Source organism: Stegostoma tigrinum, chromosome 23, assembly GCF_030684315.1.
Source record: "Stegostoma tigrinum isolate sSteTig4 chromosome 23, sSteTig4.hap1, whole genome shotgun sequence".
In the NCBI taxonomy this organism is placed as follows: domain Eukaryota; kingdom Metazoa; phylum Chordata; class Chondrichthyes; order Orectolobiformes; family Stegostomatidae; genus Stegostoma; species Stegostoma tigrinum.
Genome location: NC_081376.1, coordinates 37,466,716 through 37,490,266, shown reverse-complemented (window position 1 = coordinate 37,490,266; position 23,551 = coordinate 37,466,716). Strand labels below are relative to the sequence as shown.

At 40.2% G+C, this 23,551-nt stretch overlaps 1 protein-coding gene across 1 annotated transcript in view; it reads right to left on the bottom strand.

The window, feature by feature from the left end:
* LOC125462383 (dynein axonemal assembly factor 5-like) overlaps positions 1 to 23,551 on the bottom strand; it is a 105,624-nt gene that overhangs the window by 50,707 nt on the left and 31,366 nt on the right. The window lies entirely within an intron of this gene.

Sequence of the window (23,551 nt, the reverse complement as noted above, 5' to 3'; positions counted from 1 at the left end):
TACATAAAGCATGGATGCCCGTGTCCAAAAAGGACGGTAATAGTTCACCTCCTGAAACCAGACACGAAATCAATACAATAGAATTGGCAGGCCTCATATTTTCATTAGGGAGGTGCAGAAGTTAACTAACACAACTGTGACACAGGCTACAGTACCCCCTCCCCCCCCCCCACAGTTTTGAAGTAGTACTGTACAGTTTTTAGCATAAGTTATTGAACAGAAAGCCGTGACTGCCTCAAGTTTATTTAAAAGGCACAATTTAAAAGAGATGATGTGCAAGGCACTATTTAAGAGGAGCATTATTTCCTTATAGCCAAAGCAACATTGATCTATCAACCTACGTTAATGAAACAAATTATTTCACTGCTGTTTGAAAAGTATTGCTGCATGTCATTGGGTTGCTAAGTTTCCCACAAGGCAATAGTTCTACACTGGCTGATGAGAACATTGTGGGAAAGAGTTGGTATAGCGGCTCTGGTAGGTGCTAAAGCTACAGCACGTAAAGACAAGTTATTTTTAAAATCAAACTGTTTGTGCATGTGATGACAAACCTCAGTGGTCATCGTATCCTAAGGTGAAACTTGAATCTGAATCTTCTGGCAGAGAAGTGGTCATGATCGTTGCAATACAAGATCTTACAAATACAAATTCCTTTTTTGCAATAAATGAATTTACAATCAAAAGCTTCAGAGCACACACCTGGATTAAATATAATTGATTTATTTCAGATGCATACCAACCCTGCAACTGTTTGAGGTTTAGAATTGTGGAACACATGCACCCACAAACCCAATAACGGGTTTTAACTTCATATCCTTCCATGACAAATAACAGACTACAGCACTCAGACAGAACAGGATCTTCTGCTTAATGTTTTGCGGCTCTATAATTATATGTTACATCAACACAATGAAAGCTTTCCTAGCACTATTCATGGCTTTAATACACAGACAAATTCACATCAAAACTGAATTGACTGAATGCCAACCACCCTATTCCTGTTCACTGACCTCCTGTTATTTAGGGGCAACTCACTAGAAGGCCATCTATAATGTTGACCCTTTTTTTCCTGAACAAAGAAGTTAACAAAAATAAATTCAATAGCTATGTGACCCACATCAGACAATGTCTTCTAGAACGATTGGCCAATTACAAGCAAGTGTGGTATGATTTTCAGTGAGCTAGAAAGTCTGAGTCTCTCTAAACCATGTGCAACAACTACGAAAGCAAAATTTAATATATTCTTCATGGTGAAAAGTTTCAAAGTTTCCCAGGTTTTTAACACCAGGAGGCAGCAGTTCCTGCAGCGAATCAAATGACTACAGAATTACTTTTGAAAACGCATCTAAAAAATTCATTCAGATCCTCAAGCCTCTTCCACAATTTGACGAAATCATGACTGATCTATATTTCAACGCCTTCCACCTGAACTGCCATTTATAATACTAACTTGCAAAAATCTCCAATTTATAATCAAAGTAGCATCTACTGATTTTTCCTTTACGCAAGTATATTCCATACTTCTACTCAAATCCTCACAAAGTTGTGGCAATGCTCCTGAAAATCTTAAAATTAAATGCAAAGGATAAAACTGGAGCTAGATTCTGTATGACTTGCCTTAGCTGAAAAAAACCATTACAACATTTTACTTGTACCCTTCAAGTTCAACTAGTACTTTAAATAGTAAATAGTAAAGTTACTTCACCAGTAAATGACGTAACTTAAAATAAAACAATTATTAAAAAATTCATATTCAAGGAATACCTTCTACTTACAAGAGCTACTGTAATATACCCTCAGAGTGGAATACAGGGCCTTGAGGCTTGGGATCTGCACTGAAAAGCCTTTGTTCATCAGGTTGTACACTGTTTGCCGAGGCCATTACTCATTTCTGGCTGTCACAAACATTGCCTGGTGGTGTCTTTTATGGGGGACTGAAACACCCCTTTCTGTCAGATCCCACCACCTCCAGGAGTCTGCTCAGGCCCCACTCGGACAGGCTGCTCCTCTTGGCTGGTATAGAGGTTTGCCATTTGTTCTCCTTATGACATTAGCTGTGGATGGGCTTGGTGCCATTTCCTTCGTCTCTTTCTGGCATGGAGGCCGAGAATGCAGGACTCCTGAGGCGGATCATGGCTCACAGCAAGCAGGGCAGCACGGTCAACGGACCACAGGGTTTTGTCTCATCACAGGGATAGTTGGAGGGGGATGACCACTTGTCCAGAATGGTGTACAGTAGCTCTCCTGCTTTAAGCACTGGCTTTGGGTGCTGCGACCCAGCAGTTCTGGCCACTGTCATGAGGCTAAGTTAGGGGAACGATCGACTCTGGCCCGTCCAGGTGGATTCAGGCAGTCGTGGTAGTCTTTGGGGTGGGCCGGCACAGCTTCTTGGCATGATGCTACTGGTGCCGGCTGCAGCATGGTTGGTGACTAGCGGTAGGTGACCTGGATGCAGACCTTGGCCAACACTGTAGCATGGTTACAAGTCAGGAGGCCAGGCACTGACAGTAGCCTCAAGTCAGAGAGCTTGTGCCAAAATCTCACTAAACAGGTCAGGTACCATAAATAATATTTAAACAAATCTCACAAATGTTGAACAAGTTTTCAGACTAAAATAACCATGACCTCAGAGTTAAACAACACTATACAGGGCATGTTAAATGAAGACTGCCTGCATTCTTCCTTGTACAAGTCAAAGAGTCTCCTTAGCACTCCCAGCAATTCCAATCGATTGCTCACATAAGATAACAAAATCATTCAGGAATCATAATCAATTTGTAAGTGGTAAGGTCAGTGTTTTTCCAAGTTGCAATTATAATTTCCAATTACTAAAAGCCTGCAAATCATTGAGCAAAGTTCTGAGAAGGATGTCAAAATAGCACCCCACAGATAATGCAGGATATCCTACCGCAACATACTTAGATTCAGCAATATAATCATTTGAATCCAAGAATTTGTCAGCTGCAGCTCGCTGGCGGCAGTCTTGCTTCAGATTCAGAAAGTACTGAGATGAACTTGACTTGAGGGGACGAAGTCAAAAATCAAAACTGACATTCCAGTCTAATGCTCAGAGAGCGTGGCAGTGTCCAAAACTTTAGCAGTTAATGTTAAAATGATACATCCCCTTTCACAGGATGTAAAAGATCCAAGAGCTATTTTGTATAAAGGCAGGGGAGTTATATTTGGTGCACCAGCCAATCTTTGTCACTCAATTAACATTACAGAAACAGATCTGATCATCAGAAGTTTGAGCAGAGAATTTTTTTTCTTACATTACTGTTCGAAAAAGTATTCAATTCATGGTAAAGTGCTTTCAGATGTCTCAAGTTGTGAAAGACCCTACATAAATGCAGATTTTCTTTCCTCCTATAGGAAATAACAGCTTCCGGCTGAAGAAATGAGCATGTGATGACAAGATGAGCTTCCAGCCTCATATCCACACCATGACAGTTTAAATACAGCTCAGTATTATTGCCAAGCCTCATCCTGGTCTTGACTTTCTCCGAGACTGATATTCTTAATCACGTATTTGTCACCTCTCTACTTAATGATTTCAATGCAATTTATACAATTCCCATATTGAATCATCCCATGAGCTCATCAAAAACACTGATAGTTTCTTTCTGCGCTCCATGTCCATTCAACATCTCCATGCTCACTTGATCCAGACTAGCTCCATAACATGCAACAACTTAATTTTAAAATTTTTGTCCTTGTTTTCAAGTCCTTCTACCTCTTTGCCCCTGTCTTCAGGCTCCAGCAACCCCACATCCCTCCTTATATACAGGTTCTCTAATTCTATCATTCCACTGCTGATGACCATGCCTTCAATTGTGGAGACCCTAAACTCTGAAATTTCCTAAACTTCTCTATTTCTTTCCTCTTTCAAGACCAATGCTTGGAACAAGCTTTTTGTTACCTACCCCAAAATCTCTTTTCGGGGGTTGTATTTTATTGTATAATGCTTCTCTGGAGTATTTTAGTACGTTTTATTGTATTTACATAGCAGCATGAATCTAAGTTGCTGTGGAAATTTAGTTTCTGTTAACTGCACAATTTCACGTTAACAATTCAGCATTCTTAATTTACTGACAGAATGCCACGATCCAGAAACAATTTACAAGATTGTTTTAAAATTCCTCAGTCCAGCCAGGACAAAAACCTGCTTGCACAAAGAGCTAAACTGCTAAATTTCACTAGTGAGGAAACAGGATGGGCTGGGGAGGGAGAGAAAGAGATGAACAGAAGAGATTGCCTTGTGAGAAACTGAATCTCAGTTTCTATAGTATTCTGCCTGGCAGCTGGAGAGAGCACTGCAGCCAAAAAGTTAAGGTCATCACTTCTTTGTTTGCAAGACGATACACAATGTGGGATGGTGTCTAACATTGGGAGACGTAATTAGTGCTGACAACAGGAGCAAGTATGGGAAAGAACGAAATGTTGGGGGGGTGGTGGTGAGAAGAATTCTAACAAAAACAATTGTACTGTATAATTACATGCCAATAGATGGTAAAAGGTTGGGTAATAACCAGTGCTTGAAAGAAAAATATGGAGAGGCCTCTTTTGACCTAAGGCAGGATTTTTAGATTCTGACCATTCTTTTAAACATTTTCTTCACTTCAGTCCACTAGTTTAGCCATTTGCCTTGCAGCTACCTGTTGTCAAAGACTGCGCCTATTAATTGTCTGCACCTGTATCTCAAGGCGATAACTGCTGTGCTAGAGAAAAATTATCCCATTGCCTGGTTTCAACTAAGGACTGGAGCTGACTTCACTTTTCCTCTAACCTTCTACAGCTGTCACCCTGATCAAAGAATGGGAAGGCTAGAATGCCAGGTTCATTAACTTGAAAGCAGGCCACAGTGGTCAATGAAGAATTATTAAAAGGCAAGAGTTGCCTCAAGGTTGAAAAATTCTTTCACTTTGAGAATAATGTAAAACTACTGGGTCACACACCTATATTCCTTGTTATTTATCTAACATTACATCCACACACAAAACCCACAGTACACCAGCACACCACATCAAAACATATCAAATACCAAGGGTAATTACAACATTCTTCAAAACAAAATGTTCATCCTAATTGTGCCTCAAGAGGAAACAATTGTCAAGAAGTTGAATTAACTTAGATTTAGATGATTTAAACAATTTCTGGAGCAATTCATTAAATGGAGTATAAACACTATCACTTTAAGACAGAGATGCGAAAAGTGATACAACAGCTGCCATTTTCTCCTGCTGTCAAGGGTCATAGCACATTTGATTTTAAAGATCTTACACAAAGTTGGAACCCAAGTGTAGAATCTGCTTATTAACTAAAACTGTCCAGGAGAAATCACTGAAATATTCCAGCATGGCAATAATGTGTTATGACAAAGGATTAAGCAGCACACTGTCACTCTGGTGCAGACGACAAAAATAGGCGGATGGCCAGGCAGTGTTGAGAAAACAGAGAGGCTAAAAACTTGTACAGACAAGGAGAGTGGACAAAGAAATGGCAGATAGAATACAATGTAGCAAAGTTTGAGCTAATGCACTTTGGTACAAAAATTAGAGGCATGGACTATTTTCTAAATGTGGAAAGGCTTCAGTAGCCTGAAGCACAGTGACACTTGAAAGAATTCTCTTCAGGTTAACATGCAGGTTAACTTGGCAGTTAAGAAGGTACATGCAATGTTAGCATTAACATTGAGATGGCTAGAATACAACAGCAAGAATGCTGAGGCTGTACAAGGCTCTGGTCAGACCACATTCGCAATACTGAGAGTAGTTTTGGATCACTTATCTAAGGAAGGATGTGCTGGTGTTGGAGAGGTCCAGAGGAGCTTTACAAGAATAATCTTGTGGATGAATGGCTTATCACATGAGGAGCAGTTGAGGCCTCTGGGCTTGTAGTTATGTGGGTTTGTAAGGAAGAGGGGATCTTATTGAAACTTGGAGAATACTGACAGGCTTGGATAGAGTGGATGTGGGGAAGAGATTTCCACTACTAGGAGAGACTAGGGTCCAAGAGCACAGCCTCAGAGTGAGGAGATGGCCCTTGAGAAATGAGATCAGATGAAAATTCTTCAGCCAAGTGTCAATCTGTGGACACCAAGAGGGCATTTTACACAGAGCAAGATATATTTTTGATTAGTAAGGGGATCAAGAGTTACAGGGAGGAGGCAAGACAATGGGGTTGAGAAACACTGATCGAATGGTGGAGAAGACTTGATGGCCTGAAATGGCCCAATTCTGTTCATATCTCTTCGTGGTCTTATGGTGCCTCTACATCGTGGTTCTAAAATGCAAAATAAATATACTTTCCCCAATGTTCAAAATGACCAAAATACTTTAATTATATCAGGTTTAAACCAAAAAAAATTCACTACCAGGTCGTTAATAAACACATTTATTGATTTATTATCAAAAGAAAATACTTATTCAATAGAGATATGCAAACATTTGCTAAAATACACAGTTAGTAATGTTTGAGTATAATGGTTCTCCCTCTAAAAAGCCCTGAAACACACACTGTCTCACACACAGATGCATAAGGGGAAAAAGTGAATTTCCATGCAGAGTTTGTCTTTCTAAAAGAAAGGTATTAGCCAATGGGTCAGTCTCAAAAGTAAAAGGATCAAGTGTAAAATGTCTCAAAGTCTGTCTCTTTGATATTCACATGTGGTCAAGTCATTAACCTCATACAAGTATCTCTTGGACTCTTTCAGATACAACTTGTTTAGGACGTACTACATTGGGAATTTTGCCCAATCACACTCTTCAGAAGAACAAATAGGTTTCATCCTGAACTCAACAGGACAATTTTATCCTCATAAACGTAAGAGATTACTTGGGTCTCCTTCCTTGGAGGCTCATTGTTCCCCAGCTGAAAACTAAATAACAAACTCTCTATTCAATCACTTTCAAAAACAGCCCAAGCAGGGATTTACAGCAAAACAAGCATTTATCACCAGTAATGTGATTTCTAAGAAGCCTTGTAAAAAAAATTCTCCAATGCTCACCTATGAACAAGTGTCTTTTAAAAGTTAAAATGGCTCCATTCAAACTACAGGTTAACTTCAGGTTGTAGACTTGCTCACTGAGCCAGAGTGTTTGGTTGCAGACGTTTTGTCATCCTTCTAGGTAACATCATCAGTGCGCTTCCAGTGAAGCGTTGGTGTTCTATCCCACTTGTTATTTATCTGACTCAGTTTGCTAGAGTGGTTGACATTACTTCCGGCTGTTTTTCAGTGGTTTGTATTTCGGGTCCAGTTCAATGTGTTTGTTGATGGAGTTCTGGTTGGAATGTCAGGCCTCCAGGAATTCCCTGATGTGTCTCAGTTTGGCTCATGCTATTATGGATATGTTGTCCCAGTCAAATATGTGTCCTCCTCTGTCCGTGTGAATCGAAACCAGCATGAATTGATCACATCTATTGGTGGCTAGTTGGTGCTTGTGTATCTTTATTGTCAGGTTTTTATGCCTGTGGATTGTTGATTGGTGGTTTATATTTTAAGCTTTGTGGTCGTACCTGTTTTTTGAGGCTTTCAAGCAGGAAGTATAGCTGTTTGCAGGCCATGCTCAGGCAGATGGCATTTGTCTCCCATCTGCGGCCAGTTTGACTGCAGCTATCCAGAATTGCGCAAAGCAGAACAGAAGCACTTATACAGGGTTTTTAAAAGTAATAGATATTCAAAAAGCACAACCTGCCGTTATCTTTGCGACAGACACCAACAAGATAACGCAACATGGCCAGACACACTAGTCACCCTACCATACATCAGAGACTACTTAGACGTCTAGGTACTAGGGTAGCCCACAAACCATCAACCACCCTGCAACAGCTACTGGCGTGGAGAAAGTATCCCATACCCACAACCAATAAAGCTAATGTAATATACAAAATACCATGCAAGGACTGAAAAACATTACTTAGGTCAAACTGGAAGAAAACTGACAAGAAGGATACATAAGCGCCAACTAATCACCAAGAGAAACAACCAATTCTCACCAGTCTCAATACACACAGACAAAGAAGGACACAAATTTGACTCAGACAACACATCCATAATAGCACAATCCAAACAGAGACATGCCAGGGAATTCCTGGAGGCCAATTGGAACTCCATCAAACTGGACCTAATAATACAAACCACCGAAAAACAGAAGCGGAAGTAATGTCAACCACTCCAGCAAACCAAGTCAGATAAATAACAAATGGGACAGAACACCAATTCTTCACTGGGGGCGCACTGATAATGTTACTGAGCAGAGTGACAAAACGACTGCAACAATGGCTCGGCAAGCAAGTCTGCAACCTTGTCCACAACCCAAGCTTCAAAATCTTCTCAAAAACTTTCTACAGGTTAACTTTTCATCTCCCCACTCAGCAAAAATTCACTTGGCTTACGCTGCAATAATAATCAACGTAAATACGTTTTTTGGTGCCCAAGACAATATTGAACCCTAGTTCAATTATCATATCAATCATATTTTGCTTTTTATAATCAGGATACATATCTCTATCTCAATCCTATTGACATGAATTTTGGGTTATTATTGTTTGAGTTAAGAATGGTTTGTTACACTGGTGTATAAGACTTCAAATATGTATTTATATATGGAGTCAGACAGCACAGAAACAGACTCTTCGGTCCAACCAGTTCATGTCAAATTCAATCCCAAACTAGTCTAGACCAACTGCCTGCATTTTATCTCTCCAATCTTTAATATTCATGTACTTTTCCTAAGTATCTTTTAAATGGTGTAACAGTAGGTGCATCCACCTAGGAGCTCATTCCACACACAAACCACTCTGTAAAATAAAAATTGTTGTGTCTTATTTAAATCTTTCTCCTCTCACCTTGAAAATATGCCCCCTAGTCTTGAAATCCCCCAAAACTAGGGAAAAGACACCTGACATTCACCTTATCTATACTCTTCATTATTTTATAAACTTGTGTAAGGTGACCTCTCAACCCCCTACATCCCAGCAAAAGAAAACGCATTCAAAGCAATGGATCTGGAAATCTAGGCATTTGAATCCACAAACTGATGTGAACATTTTGTTACCGTACCTTGGAAACAGTAAATTGATCACCAGATAGATTGTTTAATGACTAGAGTGTTACCTTATGGGAGAATGGCTAAATGAATGTTATCCCCCAATACTGAATATTAAAAAAATCCATCAGAACATCACAAAGACTTCACGGCACTACTTCAAAAATGAGCTAGAGTGTTTGCATGATTCTCCGGCCAATATTTACCCATCAGCCATTTTCGGCACCCTCCCATTTACAGAGGAGGATGGACAGAAGCAATAGCCTACTCAGGGCACACCTTTGCTGACGGCTCAAGAGACCAATCCTTGAGATGTAGGTTCTGTGGCAAATGCTGCACATGGAGCTACCAAGTGCCATTTTGCCTTTTTGTTTGCAGAATTAACATGAGTTAACAAGTTAATACAGATACCATGTATCATAATGGTACATGTCAGCATACAGGAAATACCACCATAGTTCTCTTCCTTTAACCACTGTCTTCCAGATGCAATAGTCGATGCTTACAAACATGACTCAAAAGCCTAAGCATTCTTGAAGAACAACTTTTGGGTGTCTTACTGATCGTCTAACACAAGTTGCAACACCACAAATAGCCTTCGGTATGCGACCATCTTCCATTCTTAAGTCATCCCCAAACCAACATAACCATCTGTGTTTTCTGAAAGCTAACAAACTTCAAGTGCTTGCTTTTTAAAAAGCTGCTGCATATAATTGTGTGGCCAACATATGCCCATAATTCAGTACACACAGCAAGATTGAAACTGTCAAGTTTCCTTTCTTAATAGTTGTAATCCATCAATGTTTCACAACCATACAAACTTAGTGCACAAGCCAAATCACCTATCATCTTGATCCCAAGGGCCAGCATGATATAATTCATGTGTGTTGTTAGTTAGTCAACCAAAAAGGTGGTCATTGTTTTTTTCTATGCTTGCAACAAATTCTACATTATGAAATAGGCTGTCACCTTGCATCACAGGAAGCAGAATTCTCTAACCACTTCCAGAAAAGTGTTAATGAATGTAACCGTGGGCAGAATCACAACACCTTATGCATTACAAACCTCTTCTTCTTGATGCTCATAATCAAGACCTAATTAAAAAGGTATGGGGCAGACAGCACCTCTTTTCAGCTGGATTTCTGTTTGCGTGAGGAGTGCAGTATCACCAGCATAGTAGAGCTCTCTGATTATGTCACTGAATGCAAAGTTATAAAACACAGTCTTGATAGATTACAGAGCATAGCACATGACTGATTTGTAAAAGAAACCTCCTTTCACATTTGCAGTAAGGTCAAGAGAATGTAGAAGATGTCAAATATTTTCTTTGTGGGGGCTGAGTCTACCCTTTTCATTCCATGCTTCAAACTGTTGGAAAGGCTGCAAACTGAACCATGCACGGCATGCCATCACAGAAGGAGCAGATGAGACCAAGCAGCTTTGGTAGTCAAGATCTTCTCAAGGCCTGCTCTGGTGACAACATTGAAAGCTTTGGTGAGATCTACAAATGTAAGGTAAAGACACCTAGCTTGTCCTGCATACTTCTCTGTAGCTGATATATGGAAAACATTGTGTCCACAATAGATCTGCCAACAAGTTATGACAGAACCTACACAGTATGCTTCTGGGTAAACCTGGTCTGTAGGCATATGGGGTCTAAAGTTTTGACAAAGATCTGTAGCTCAGGTTGTTCACTTGCTCGCCCAGCTGGTTTGTTTTTGTTCAAACATTTTGTCACCACGCTAGGTGACATCACTGGTGGAGCCTCCAATGAAGCGATGCTGTTCTACTCTGCTTGCAATTTATACTGTCCGGTCCGTTGTGGTGAGTACTGTAATTTCCGGTTTTGATCTGCATGGGTTGATATATGGGGTCCAAATTGACATGATTGAAGTATGGGTGGAGAACCAAGCCTCTAGCAATTCCTACACATGTTTATATTTGGCTTAGGTCCCTATGTTTACCTTGGCCGTCAATTTAACTGGGACAAGGTAGCCATAGTATCCCAAGCCAAACATAGACATGCACAGGAATTCCTAGAGGCATTGTTCTCCACAAACAATGCAATCAACAAACATATGGAAATTAGACCCCATATACAAACCCACACAGATCAAAACCGGAAATGTCAGTACTCATCATAACGGACTAGACAGTATAAATTCCAAGCAGAGTAGAACTAGATCGCTTCATCGGAGGCTCCACTGATGATGCCACCTATCATGGAGACGAAGTGTCTGAACAAAAACGAGCTAACTTGATGAGCAAGACAACAAACTCATATGAGATCTTTTAAGTATGCCCTTCACGAAGGCCTTCCCCATGATGCTAAGAAGTGAGATGCCCCTAGTTGTTGCAGTCTCTTCTGCTGTCTTTGCTTTTGGATACGGAGTGATTTTTGTACTATGTAACTCCTGTAAAACGTAACCTACTTTTCAGCAGAGAAGGAGAAGTCATAAAGGTGCAGCTCGAGCTAAGATTTTGTGCATGCACAGCTTGGCTGAGATTTCCTCCTTGCAGAGTGTCTTTCTGTTTGCCACAAGATCTAAACAAGTCAAAGGTTCTACAGGTTCACCAAACCAATTCCTGGGGTATCTCATGTGGAAAGGTTGAGTAAGTTAGACCAATATTCTTCTGTCCTTCGATGAACAAGGTAATCTTGTCGAAATGTGAAAGATCCTAGGGGGTCTTCACAGGGTCGTTGCCTACAGAATGCTTTCCCCGTGGAGGAAAATCGAACCGAGGGCACAGTTTCAAAATGAGGGCTCTCCCATTTTAGAAATGTACGAACAAGAATTTCTTCTTTGAGAGTCATTAATATTTGGAACTCAGCACAGGAGAACCGCACAATGAGCATGGAAGCTAAATCACTGAATTTATCCAAAGCTAAATTAGAAAAATTTTTGACTGACAAACGAGTTAATGGTAATGGAGGTCAGGCAGGAAAACTGAATTACAGTTATATGATCTCAGTGAATGGCAGCACAAGCTTGAGGGCCAAATGGTCTCCTCCTTCTCCGATTTCTTATGTTATGCTCTGAAATTACAATTATATCCTTCACTTAACCCATTTATGACAGGAAGCTGCAGTAAGGCATAAAGCAGAGACTTGGAGATGTTCATTGCTTAGGGGTACAGTGCACAATAGTTGAGAAGGCCTGTATAGTTCAATTGACATTACTAAACAGATAAGCTGGTTATTTGTATGCATGGGATCTTTCTGTATGCACATTAATTGCAATCTCTCTCAGTTTAAAAGTAATTAACTGGCTGTGAAGTGTTTAGGACAACCAAAGTCTATGGACAGCACTGTTCCGATGCAGGTTCTTCCTTTTTCAAGAATTTAAGTCGAAATACAGCAGACTTCTGTTTGAACTTCAACTGACTATACGCACAAATGTGTTCGTCATTTGTTGCTGTTGTGTTCCAAGTGGTTTTTCTCTTCAGCTTCTCCAGTCCCTGAGAAAATCCAGTGCAAATATAAGATTTACCTGAAATCAGCAGCATGATCACTGTGCTCTCATCAAAAACTATAACGTTTAGAACTTTGAAATGTTCTTTCTTTCCACAATTGCATTTAATTATACATAACAGCATTCATCTTTATTATTTGCAGCAAATCTGCTTTGCCAAGATTACTTACACATTTTTAAACTGAAAAGTCTTTAAGCACTCAGAGTTAATTAATCTTCAAATTTGCTCATATAAACAAGAGCTTAAGTTACCACACACAGCTGTGAAACAAATTCTCCATTTACAATGCATCTGAAATGATCTCCAAGCCTCAGATATGAACGTCGACATTGTCACTTCCCATCAGGCAGGTTCTCTGGATAGCTGCCTAATTCTTTAATTGCTCAGTGTGTTTCTCATGCACTCCCTCAAACTAGCCAAATTTTGATACTCTAGTACCTCAATATTCACAACATATTTCAACACATATTATGACCACACAGAGAACTTTGAAATTGATTAAAATGGCGTGCAGAACATGAGCGGATCTGGTCACCACTTCAAAGTTGAGAATGTAAATTAATTCAGTCACATGTCTGTGGTCTCAGCCAATACTTTGGAAAGTTGCAAAGAATTTGAAAAACATCTGGGTTATGAACATTACATATACACACCCTTAACTTATTTACTTTGAAAGCTATTTGCACATTGCAAAGCACCCTTTTGGATATTAAATGATCAGTTTCCTCAGAAGTTCCATGCCTCAAGTCATTTTTCTGCAAAACTGATGCAAATCCTTGACAAAAAAATCCATCTTTCTTGCACCAATATATTTTACACTGTACATGAGGAATCAGTTTGCTACTGTTTCATAGATTTAATTAATGGATCAATAGTTACAATTTAAAGAGCCTGGGGAGAGGAAAGAGCAGCACAACTAACAACATTTTCTATACTTGGTTTCAAACTAGCAAGTAGGGATTTACAAAAAGAAAATCCTTTTCATGATGCTAAAGACATACTTCTACTGCAAAGATCAGACACCTTAGGCGATATAAAAATTATATTGGTATGAGCACAAGCATCTATATACACAATTGATATTGCTCCGCAGTTCATATTCCAGCCAGGCCATTTATGCTGCTTCTCTCTTGCTCAGATAGAATGACAATAATGCCAGGTACAGTGGTCATTTCCTTATTCTAATATTTGGAACTGAGCACTGGTGTGTGTGTGTGTGTGTGTGTGTGTGTGTGTGCAACCTGGATTTGATCTAAAACTGAATTTACATTCTAGGTGTGCTTATCATTATGATTCCAGCTTATGTTATCACAAGCTACGTCACATCCCAGAATGAAACACAGCTCATTAAATCCTAGCTTTGTTTGATTTTTAATCACGGAGGTCAGTTAATGACCAGAGGCTGCCAGTGTACTTTTAACAAAGAATTATTCCCAACACAGCTGCTGTGATCTGGGAATTCACAGTTGCACCCATGTCATCACACCAGCGTAACATTAAAGCTTAAACTAGCTGCAAGATCCGGAAAACACAGGAACAATTACAAACAAACTGTAAATTTCTTTGGTAGGAGGGTCCTGATTTCAAGGAAAAGGAGGATGATTGACTGTCAGCCTTGATCACACTACACATGAATGGAGACCAGATTAATTAACAGCCACCAGAATTGCTGATTTCCAAAGATATTTATAAACAGATGATAATTGTTGCTGGCTTTTTTTCTGGATCTTGTAACTAGCTGAACATTTAATCTAAGAAATTGTTGTGGTCTGATTTGTTTTCTGCTTGGCAAGAATTCTGACACAATAGACACAGCTAGTTTTTCCCACACAGTCACTTGCAACTCGGACTTTTTGCACTCTCAGACGACAAAGCTCCACTTACTTGTGGCATCATCCATAAACACACCCAACACAAAAATGTTTATTAAACCTGAAAACCACAGAAAATATCACACGCAACAAAACATTGGGAGGATTTAATTCAAGGTACCAGAAAAGGTGGAAATTTCACAATTGAATTTCTTCAGGACCCTTGCTCAAATTTAGGCTGGTACTGCTGCAACCGGTTTCTTGCAGCGAATTTCTGTCCGTTCACTAAATGCTATTTTACTTCAAGAAGGATTACTCCTTCAGACACCAAAAGGAAATTATAAGCTAAACTCATCATTACTTGAATTTCAGAGCAACTACACAAGTCCCTTAAACCCAATGTTCAGTGGTCCTTCACTCTCTACTACACTCCATAATGACTAACCTGCTGGATTGTTCCGCCTTTGTGTATCACTGGAGTCCTGCCAATAAGCAGTGACACAGTTTTCCCCAATTTTTTTTTAAAGTAATAAACTGCTCACCTCACTGGTTTAAAACCTTGTGAAAGGACATATGAACAACAAAGACCTCCAGGTTTCCTGATACCGGATTCCCAAGATCACAAATTAAACTGTCTGTCTCTGTGCAAACATATCCTTGTGAAAGCATGTAGGCAGATTGCTAACATATGCTGCATGTGGATAAGTCAATTCAATCACAACCCATAAACCTGAAATTGACAACCTAGTCTGTGCAGACCTACTTCTAGTATCATTAACTACCTTCACCAAATGAAAAGTTCCATCATTTAAAGTAAAGTGCATTTCTATTTCTGAAGTTCAGGATACATAAAAACTTAATTCTTGAACAGGTGAAACGGCTCTCTCCAAAGGCCCAGTCACTCATTGTTGTTGCTCATTCTTAAAACTTTTAAGCTGTTATTCATGTGTGCATGAGAACAATGGCTATTTTGTAGGTGGGAGCTTTCAGTGACAGTATAGACAGACACATCTGTTCAGTTAATTACAAGTAAAACTAACAGCAATGTTAGACTTTTGCTCTAAACACTTCTCACACAGCATTACATGCAAGGTTTTACAGCAAACACAGTAATGTTGATACATTACTACATTACTAATATATGTTAATCTGATATTGAAGTGATTAATTGGATTGAATGATTGATTAGATTGGAAGTAGTATTAATGAAGAAAAATAACTTTTGAAATTAAATTGCCAAAAAAATTGCATACAGCTTTAATTAACAGCTAAAAAAAAGACTAAAACTGCTGACTGTTAACAGTGTAGCATAAAGCTATTTTCATCTTGAAAACTGGTACCCCCACCTACAGCAGGAAGGGGAACTTTGTATCATATGGGGGAGAACAATATTCTGTGTGAATGGACAAAGCAACGCAAGCTTTCTTTTAATTATCTGTGTCAGTCGATCCTCAGTACACTGCCTTGGTTATCCTGTGGAAAATATGTTCAGGCACCATCATAATTCAAGGTCAATAATCAAATCTGCAAGGATTAAATGGTTCTTACCAGTTATGTATCCATTTGTGATTTGTGTATATATATCAGTCAGTGATTAAATATTTAAAATATGAGAGATGTGCAAGCTTATTTTTGACCAAGCAACAGCAAGGATGGATGCCAGGCAATAAAACGAGACTGATGCGGCAAGTATAATAAGGAAATTGGAGTAGCAACAGAAATACAAAACTATGTTGCAGTAGAGGTTTATATTGCCATTGGCCTGGTGTGAGTCTAATACATGCCCCGAAGGTGAGGCAAAATAATAGTGGTATCAAGGTTGTGAAACATTTGTAGATGAAGTAAAGAAAAGCCAGTCGTTGATGACAGGTTGTTAGCCCAGTGGGTTGAATTTTGAGTGGAGGGTGTCGGATTCAGTTGTCTTGCTTCTGGGTGAAGTAGACACAGCATTTCAGCAACTGTGCCAACAACTTAAACAGCCTTGTTTAGGATTCGCTTTGAGCAGGGGAGGGGGTGCACTGCTGGATGAGGTGCCTTAAGAATAGCCTGCCTCAAAACTCTGACTGGATTACCATGTCTGGAGGGATCCCCCACGTGGTCAGAAATAAAACCTGATAAATTGAGGCCTGGAGTGTAAGAACCCTGTTGGACCCATCTGATGGTGACTGACCTGAGAGAAGAACAGCAATCATAGTCACAGAACTGAGGGGTTGCCAGATAGACCCACCTGTTCTTTCCGAAATCTGCATTGCAGACAAAGGGCAACAGGGGGTGAAAGATAGTTACACTTTCTTTTGGAAAGGGAAGGCTGCTGATGAGCCCAGAATTCAGTGTTGGATTCACAATCAGTTGCCTCCCTGAGCTTCCTGTGGGGATCAATGCCCAACTCATGACCATCCACCTGATGTTCACCAACAACCGGGTAGCTACAGTAGTCAGCGCTTATACCTTACCCTTAACTCAGAGGAGGAAGTGAAGGAGACTTTCTACGCCAACCTTGACATATTGTTGTCGAACACCCGAACAAGGGCAAGATCATTTTTCTTGAAGGTTTCAATGCCAAGGTTGGTTGAGACCATAATCTTTGCAATGGTTCCATAAGATGGGACAGAATTGGTAACAAATGAAGTCCTTCTTCTCATCGAATGCGGTCAGTACAACCTCACCTCTTCTGTCAGAAAAACAAATTCAAAGCAGATTGGAGGCACCCATGATTGAGATGCCATTGTTTCAATGATCATATCATTGCTCGTTCCAGGGATCGTGGGGATGTGAATGTCAACAGGCTTATGATCAGCTCAAATGACTGCTGGACTGATCACTGCCTTATATGTTCCACAATGTCCAGGAGACTATACAGAAAGAATGAACAACATTTACAGGCCTCATTTGCTAAAAACTTACCTCAAGAATACCCAAAGGGCTGAAGAGAACACTGGAGTCTGCTTAAAACAAAACAAAACAAAAACAAACAAAACAAATATTCTCAGTACCTGCAGTAACAGATAGAAGTCCAGACACATCAGGACTGGTTCAATGAGAACGGCATGGAAACTGGCAAAATGACATCAATTGCAAGGCCAAAAGAAGGGCCTCTGCCAAAGCTAAGGCTGATATCCAATAGGGTAAAAGGAGTTCAAAAACAAATGGTAGACTGATGAGACCTTGGAAATTCGGCAGCTGACAGATGCCAGCGACACAAGTGGCTGCTTCGGTGCCACCAAGGCAGTATGCAGTCCAAGTTGCCATGATTTAAATCTCCTGTGCTCGAAAGATAGACAAAAATTGCTCATGGATAAAATGGTAATAAACAGCTGCTGGAAAATTACTTTCTAAGAATTCCTCAACCACAATACCAATGTTACATGACAATCATTGACCAAATCCCCCGAGATCTAGGCAAGGTGACATGGGAGAACACCCACACCCACGCCCACCCCCACTGTGCACGATACCATAACAAGCGTAAGAAACAACAAGGCTGCTGGTCCTGATGGGATTCCTGCAGAAATCCTAAAGGAGGATGGCCCACAGCTCCATAAACACATACACACTTTGCTCTTGAAGATCTGACTCAAAGAAGAACTCCCCTTGGAGCTCAGGGATGCTCCAATTGTGACCACATTCAAAAAGAGTGACAAGGCTGACTGTGGGAATTACACTGGCATCTCCCTTCTGTCAACCGTCAAAATACTTGCACATGTCCTTGCCAACAGACATCAGCTGTTATCTGAGGAAATACTCCCTGAATTGCAGTGTGGCTTCCAACTGGCCACAGGAACAACAGACATGATCTTCACAGCATGTCAATTACAAGAAAAATGCCAGGAACAGACAACCGCTAGGCATGGCCTTCATCGACTTAACTAAGGCTTTTGACACAGTTAATTGTCAGGGTCTCTGGCAGAAACCGTCACGACGCAGCTATTCTGCTAGGTTCATTAGGATGCTGGGGCTGTTGCAGGATGACTTGTCTGCAACAGTGCTTAGCAACCATCGACTGAAGTCTGAGCCTTCCACTACAGAAACAGGGGTGAAGCAGAGCTGCACCAAAGCTACCCTGTTCACCATTTTCATTGCTGCCATCCTCAATCTCATTGGCCAAAACCTGCCCATGGGAATTAAAATTATTTACTATATTGATGGCAGGCTGTTTAACCTTAACAGGTTAACGATCAAGGTCAACGTCAATATGCTAACAACAATGCCATTGCAGCATACTCTGTGGAAGATCTGCGGTGCATCTTGGATGGCTTTGCAAAGGCACATGAGCTCCTCGGCCTTAACCTTAACATTAAAGACTCCAGAACTCCATCAATCACCACCCAACGGTCCTTTCAACCCTCCTACAATAAAGATCAACAACCATCCCCTTGAAAATGTGCAACACTCCCCACACTTCAGCAGCCTCCTCTCCTCCAAGGCCAACATCAATGCAGAAACACAACATCTGAGCTGTGCCAATGGAGCCGACACTTGGCTCAGAAGAGGGTTATTTGAAGACTATAAACGTACAGGCCCCGACTAAACTTCTGGTCCACAAAGCCATTGTCATTCCCACATTACTATATAGAGCTGAAACATGGACCACCTATAGTAGGCACCTTAAAGCACTGGAACAACACCACCAGAGATCCTTACAAAAAGTCTTGCACGTCACCTGGGAAGACAAGCCCACTAAAACCAGCATAGGAGGCCAATATAGCCAGTGTCACCGCCAACATAATTCAACAGCAACTGTGATGGAGGGGCCATGTGTCATCTGAAAGTGCAACTCACACCTCCCAAAACAGATCACTTAGTCCCAGCTGATAGAAGATCAGCTTGCTCCTGGTGGCCAAAAGAAATACTTCAACAATAACATTCAGATCAACCTCAAGAAACTCCATACCAACACCAAAAACTGGGAGGACATGGCGACCAACCAGACTCACTTGAGAAACATCATGCAGCAGGGAGCTGTACACCATGAAAACAATCTCTGCCATACTAGTGAACAGAAGCAACTCTCTTGCAAAGAGAGACAGAACATCAGGAAGGCCCAGTCACCACCAATCACCATTACCACCCACCAATGCCCATACAGCAAAGGAATCTGTGGATCCCGGACTGGCTTCTTCAGCCATGTGAATACACACAAATGGAGGACAATCATACTTTATCCGAATGATTTCTTATGATGGGGATGAAAAATAATGTATTCACCCTGGGACGCAAGTACAAATCTAGCCCACCACGACAGGGTGAAAGATTCCGCTGTTCAGTGCGTGCAATGTTACCAAATGAAATAACAGAGGTCAACTTTTAAACCAGTTCTTACTCATCAAGGGTCTACAGCATAAATCTGTTCCTAATACAAATAATCTTGCTTAAAGGGATCATAAGAGATTATTTAGGGGAGTGTCTGATGTTGAAACTAGATTCCTGACCGAACTTCATTCCCCACACAACCATCCTTCACTTTGAATAGCGAAAAAAGTACCAAAAGGGCACCCCTTCAGATTTCAGTTCAGGAAGTCATGGCTATACTGAGACTTGCATACGGAAATTTTTTTTTGTACATCTTGTAGCTCAGTAAATGGCACCCCTGCCACTGAATCAGAACCTCCAGGTTCATGTCTAACTCCAGGACGTGGTCATGGAAGGAACATTCATGGCACAATTCAAACATATTGATGATAAGCAGCTTGTTATTCTTCATATTCCTGACTATTCTTCCTTAAAAGGGAACAAATTGCCTGTGACAAAATAAAACAAACTTTTTTCTGTAATACAGATTAAATTCTGAAGAGTAACACCTGAGGAGTAACATTGTAACAAGCTAATGCAAAATGGCATTTAACTTGTACAGTTATTGTTCTGGTGTGTTGCTGGAAAAGGCACATTCAGCCCAAGCTTTCCTTGTATTCATCAGGGCACATCACAAAGATACTAATTTAAGGGGGAAAACCAAGATTTATATTTGATGAGAGGAACTGATTTGTTGGCAAGTCGACTCTGATTGGTACAGACATTGTCATGGAAAATGTATCAACTAATGCTGATGGAAAGAATTGCCAGCTTCACCAAAAAATTTAAATGGGCAAGGTGACTCACTGACCAAGGTATTATCCAAAGAAATGCACCAACAAATGGTAATCACTTATTTTGTTGTATTCAAACAGGTACAGAGCATGCACATATTCTTTTTGCTTGTAAAGAACAGGGGCATGTTGATTAATACATACAGCTTCCAATATACTCAAGTGCACCACACTATGAGTTCAACTGACAATCCTAAATTGATTGCACAATTCTTGGCAGGTTAGGGATTAGCCAGCAAATGATGCCTAAATGCAGATGTATATCTGACGTTGGAGTTGTGTTACAGGAAGCTACATCTTTTAATGCAGGGGCTCTGTTCTTTGCAAACAGAAAGAACATGGACACCCATTGTATCTGCTTTAACTCAAGAAAATGGACTACAGCAAATCATGGTTAATTTCTCAGGGCAATACCTTGACCAGAACGAAACTGCCTTATTTAAAACTTCGGCAAAACCTGTCAGTTAACTGTGAAACATTAACTGGTGGGGGGCAATTGGAGGGGGCAGCTAAGAATATTTCATGAAAATTTCACAACTGCACTTCCTCTTGCATATATCTCGTTTGATCCAATAGGTAAATAATTCAATCTCTATAGAGATTGTTCATTTCCTTTGCGGGAAGATAGAAAAAAAAAACTTGAAGAACAGATTTCATATGAAAGAAACTGCTTCTGGAGTTCACTAGTGTCTCAATTTAGCAACAGATTTTCATGCCAACTTGCCTACATTTTTGACTTGGTGCCTAAAATTTCTCAGCCAGCTGCTATCAGCTCGTTAATTCACAGCAACCTGTGACGTTCCATAGAAGTGGTTGGCCATAATATTTTCCTCCTCATAAACATATACATTTCTAAGATCCAAGTGCTTGGAGAACAAATTAACTTTTGAGGGCCAACAGCTGAAGCTAATGGTCAAATAAGCCAAGCAAAGTGAGGAATGTTACTTCTTATAGTCCAAAGAAGTTATTTTGTTTTTGATTGATGCCCACTGAAAAATATGGTTAATTCCCAATGGCTAGTCACCACAAATGCAGATGAGACAACAAAACTGTGTTAGCTGATACCCATTGACTATGTTTAAGAAATATATTCATTAAAATTTAATGCTTCCAGCAGATATTATTACCACCACCACGTTTGCATTTGGGATGAGTTCAGGTTTAAAGGAGTGGTATGCTTTTTATTGGTGTTGCTGCCAACAGAATCTTTAATATTTCCAGTAAGAATCTATTAAGTTGGCATAGAGAGGCACCCTACCATTTGTAGCTCACCAGCATGCAGCTGCACATCCTCAGCACCTATGCTATGAATCCATTTCCATCATTGTGAAAACACTAGTACTACAAAGATTGTCGTGGTTCTAGGAGGCAACCCATCATGTTCCTCTCGAGGCAACTAAACAATGAGCAATAGATGAATGCTTGCCAGTGATTAATATGCAATAAACATTTCATAGAACATTAGCCCTGAAAAAAAACAGCTTTTGAAAAAGCTTGATATTTATCTGGAAGAAGAAAAATCAACCTTCTATCTGGATACGCTTGCTTCAGAGACCCAATGTGTTGGAGCTGAGTGGAAATCTTTTTGGTTTCTGTTCAAATTATCCAAAGAACAATAAATCCCAACATATGAATGTACAAAAAAAGTTGATCTATCAATTCTGCCCATTTAACTGTGCTGCAAGTCTACAAATGAACTCTTAATATTTTCCAATTATCAACATTTACATAACCTATAAGGGGAACAAAATTAACATTTTTCTAAAATTACTCTTGGCAAATTTCAGGGTGAAGGAAGAGAGAAAAATTTCCTTTTAATGCCAATCAAAAATGAAAGGAGCTAATTAGCCATAAAGTACATCACCTAACATTTGAAAACTTGAAATCTTTAGTGTCAAAGTTTTAAAAAAAAGACTAAATTGCTCTCATATTAAAGTACAGAATCCATGAAGAGAATTCATAATCTAAGATTACCATGCTCTTTGGAATTTGTCTACTGAACAATCACGGATACAGAAGTCGTGAATGAACCTGTTAATTTCAACACTGACAGCATGTATTGTCAGCTGCAGATGCAAGAAATTTCAAACCACTTTTAGTCTAACCTCTTTCCCGCACAGAAATAGATACATAGATAAGCTGCAGAGCTGGGCTGAGAGGTGACAAATGGAGTTCAATGCGGACAAGTGTGAGATGATGAACTTTGGTAGGAGTAACCGGAAGGCAAAGTACTGGGCTAATGGTAAGATTCTTGGTAGTGTACATGAGCAGAGAGATCTCGGTGTTCATGTACACAGATCTTTGAAAGTTGCCACCCAGGTTTGACAGGGTTGTTCAGAAGGCATACAGTGTTTTAGCTTTTATTAATAGAGGGATCGCGTTCCGGAACCAAGAGGTTATGCTGCAGCTGTACAAAACTCTGGTGCGGCCGCACTTGGAGTATTGCGTACAGTTCTGGTCACCGCATTATAAGAAGGATGTGGAAACTTTGGAAAGGGTGCAGAAGAGATTTACTAGGATGTTGCCTGGTATGGAGGGAAGGTCTTACGAGGAAAGGCTGAGAGACTTGAGGCTGTTTTCGTTCAAGAGAAGAAGGTTGAGAGGTGACTTAAATTGAGACATATAGAATAATCAGAGGATTAGATAGGGTGGACGGTGACAGTGAGCACGAGGGGGCATAGCTTTAAATTGAGGGGTGAAAGATATAGGACAGATGTCAGAGGTAGTTTCTTTACTCAGAGAGTATTAAGGGAATGGAACGCTTTGCCTGTAACGGTAGTAGATTCGCCAACTTTATGTACATTTAGGTCATCATTGGAGAAGCATATGGATGTACATGGAATAGTGTCGGTTAGATGGGCTTCAGATTGGTATGTCAGGTCGGCACAACATCGAAGGCCGAAGGGCCTGTGCTGTGCTGTAATGTTCTATATTTTATTAAATATCTTCAGATTGTAAAAGTTCAAACAATAATCTTGAGGCCAATTCCAACATAATCTCTTCCGAAATTACTAACTTGTTGGTACAGTAGCCATCTAATTACCTTGCAGTGGCTAAGATTTTTTTTGATGGGAAGGCAATACAAAGTAGAAGAAGGAAAGAACAAAAACGTCTGTGATAAAGTCCTGGCTCATGG